Genomic DNA, 3,996 nt, shown 5'->3' on the forward strand with positions numbered 1-3,996 from the left:
CCCACTATTCAGACCCAGTACAACTGCCACACAAATGGGAAATAAACAGAAATTCCTTTTTAAAGCCAGCCATGACTGCTGCAATATGGCACCAAAACCTTAGATAAACTAGGTTCACTTTCTGAATCCTATTTGCCATACAGCTCTGCACATAAACTCCAAACACTGCACAGGCTTGCAAAGTGAAACAACCAAGTGCACACATAGCCTTTTTGACTGATTTCCCATTGGTCTATTGCTACAGTCACAACAGGACTGAAACTTTATAGTTTGACAGGGCCACCAACTGTCTTTGTGCAAAGGTTTCTACATTTTAGACGAATAAGATGTCAAAATGTGACAGAGACTGCATAGAAAATTAGCTGGGCTATATATTGCAGCCTCTCTCATTATCTAATGCACTGAAGATTTGAGTTGGATTCTGGTGCACTGAAGTATAATAGGTATGAGATTATTTTTTTTAGTAGTGGAGTACTATGCCCTACAAAATATTTTTCAGTATTTGAATGGAAAACAAATGTGAATCTTTTTCTCCTCAGAAAGAAAGATTTACAGTAACTCCATTAGAAAGAAAGATGCTAAGAGACTTCATTTCTTCTCTCCCATTCTTCATAAGTGGTTCCTCAAATTGATTTTCCTTCCCACCAACAATACGGAGATTTAACGAAAGATACCTGAAGGTAACGCTTTCATTCACACAGTACTGGGAGACTGTAAACCCAGGACACCTTTGCAACACGTCTCAAACATCACCAGGGCACTTTTAAAGCCAAACAGAGATATCAAACAGAAGTCTGCTCAATCATCCAGAACCAAATAGATGTTGCATACAACAGCTAGCATGTTCTATTCCTAGCAACAAAAACAATTGTTAGTTTTTATTATAGTAGAACAGAAAGCTTCCAAATACCATATTTAAGAGCTTCTTTAAAAACAAAATATACCCACCAGTATACACAGATCTCTCTATTGGGCTACAGACATAAAACTTCTGTTTCTCAAAATCTTGAGAATCTGTCTGGAAAATCTCTCACTTCTATAGCTCTGAATTTGATTGGTCACTTCCAAAAGAAATGGCTGAAAGGAAAATCTCAGTGTTGTAAGAAATCCCCAACTCTGGAGCACAGCCTGCTGGTTCAAAAATGCTTAAATTGCAACAATGAGTGGAGCATACACCATAAGCTTATATATGTACTGCAGTTTTAGAGGTATTTAGAGAGGTATTTAGAGTATTAAGGTATTCAGAAGTATTTCAACAAAGACCAAATTCCATTCTCTTGCACAATAAATAGCATGTTCCTTTTAATCTGCTTTAATTAATAACCTTCAGCTAATTTTTAATTTGCCTGTACATTATGACCAATGGGCAGATGATTTATGAACTGATACAGCATTTCAAAAGCCCTTTCATCATTAGTCTGCATTCTTTATTCTTTTGAAATTTCTGTTTGTCAAAACCCACAGTGCATTATCTTAGTTTGTGTTGCGCTTCAGTGAAGTGAGAGTCTATAGAAAGTAAATGAAGTTTTGATAGAGCCTGAGAAATTGTTGTGGATACAACCTTCTTCTTTGCTTGTTTTGATGGAATTGATGCATACGTTTTATATACCTTAAGTAAGGCAAGATTTTCGTTTACTGACAAGGGATTTTACTGGCTGAAATGCAAAACAAAATCCTCACACAATACAGAACACCTTTCTCAACAATCAGGAGCAAAAAATGTCTTTTTTTCAAGCAATACTTTATGGAATGCCCAGGGTTCTGTGTAAAGCAAACAGCTGGGACTGCCCCACCCTACACAGCTCAGCATTAGTTACACAAGTTCAGCACTGAACTTGTGCGACAGAGCCAGAGGCAAGCTAGGAGGAACAGAACTTTCATTAGATTCTAATCCCAGCTCTCAATTTCATGCACACAATTTACATTAAACAAGCATTAGATAAAACGAAAGTAAATAAACCTCAAAGCAAACACCAGACACAGGAGCTTCCCATTCCTGCCAAGCACCTCGAACACAGACGCTGCAGTTACTTTCATCTCTATTTGATCGGCTCTTGGCCGATTGCACAATGACCCACTTTCAAACTGGCCACAAGAGATTTCTCCCTCCATTTACACTCTAATTCCGGGAGGCTCCTTGGTGAGAAAGAAATGGGAATTCACAGTCATTCGGGTTTCTGGCAGCTGTACTCAGAGTTGTGGACTCGAGTGCACCAGCTCTCAAAGCATCTGCCTCAGGTGCTATAACCTTCCTAAACAAGGGTAAAGATCTCAGATACAGGTAGCACTTTTTTTGTTTTTTCGAGATATTCCAAATCTCTCTGCATTCAGCACACACCTGAGATACCAGGCTAAATTACACTTCCATCCTGGCATTTGTCCCTAACTTTCTTTCATAACACTTCCCACTTCTAAATGTGCAGCAAGAGACAAGATCACTACACTGCTACCACTACGTCTGATGTCATTGGATCAGAAATTCTTACAGGTAGTCTGAAAAAAAAAAATAGTGATTTCATAATAATAAACACCCTCTGTTAGAAACTAGAAAATTAGTGCTCCCATAGCTTTGAAAAGCTGTTAGCTGGTGCTTAATTGCTCTGACAGCTGCAGCATATGAGACTAGAGGGAGAGAGACCTGCCCAGATCTGTATGTTACCCTAACACACAGACTTCAAAATTGACTTTAAACAACACAATGGGCTGCATTTGTAAAGATGCATTCTATTTCTGATTCCTTTTACATGTAGATGCTGGTAAATAAATTTAAGAGTGATAGATATATGGTTCATGGTAAAAAAATAAAAAATTAAAAAAAAAAAAAAAAAAAACGTGCTGTCAATGTGATTATCCCCAGGGCTGCTCATGGGTAACACTCATTTCTTTATTTCTAGAGAGCAGTCAAGATGCATACCAAGTTGCTATGTTTCAGCCCTATCCCTGTTAAAGTGCAATAAACAACAACAAACAAACGGGGACTAAAATCTTGATGAGAAAAACAAACCCATTTTTCATACTGGGATGAATTCAGTTTACTTCAGCTCACAAATTGCAAAGCAGCACACAGTAGGTCACAAAGGACATGCTGCTCCATCCCTGCTGTACACCAACAGTTCGCTGCGGTGAACAGGCTGACAGAAAGGCATTCCTGAGCACAAGGCAAGATGATGGCAGGAGTGGGCAAGGCAGCTCCTGGATTAACTCTTCACCAGTGTGCTACCTTCACCTGAGGGAAGGAAGAAGGCACTGAGTGTCCTGATAACTGGGAACTACAGTGGAGGTAACACAGAGCTAACTGAACGACTGAAACGAGGCCTGAAGTACACACCTGCGTTTAACTCGACTCGTCACTAGATGTCACCGTATAATGTGTCAAAGACAACAGAGGGAAAAAACAGCTATCAGTAAGCGTGACTCACACCGCACAGGAGCTCTCAGCCACAGCGGTGCATGCTTCACATGGAGTGCCAGAACATCTCGAAGCCTTAAAGAGCATTCTGGTATCAGGAAGTCATTAACAAGTTTGTGCATCAAATGCTGCAGGCACCAATCACAGATCTTGCTGAAGTTCCAACATTCTCTATATACTGAATGTTAGTGGGAAACCAAGCAACCAGTCAATGGTGTTGTGCCAAACATCCAAGTTCCACTCTGCATTTACAGCAGTTTCACCTTGGCCCTGCTGCCCTCGTTCTAAGCCCAACAAAAGCCACTCTTGGAATTGGCTCATTTAAAAGGAGTCAACAGTCACCCAGCAAGAGCACTCTGTGAGAACCTGAAATGCAGACATTTGTGTCTCATGCCCATTAGGGGAAGCTACAGTATTTCAGTGTTTTTTTTTCCCCTCCTTGAGACAACACTCTGGATAACAAACCCAACAATCAGAAAACACAGCTTTGTTGCTATCACGTTTACAGTTCTATCTACTGCTTTTTACTCTGAAGTGCTAGACAGAAATTATAGTTCCTATCTTGATTCTGAATGGGATTCCCATGC

This window comes from Centrocercus urophasianus, unplaced genomic scaffold (assembly GCF_019232065.1).
Source record: "Centrocercus urophasianus isolate 14NV4802_14NV808 unplaced genomic scaffold, USGS_Curo_1.0 seq_28, whole genome shotgun sequence".
Taxonomy (NCBI): domain Eukaryota; kingdom Metazoa; phylum Chordata; class Aves; order Galliformes; family Phasianidae; genus Centrocercus; species Centrocercus urophasianus.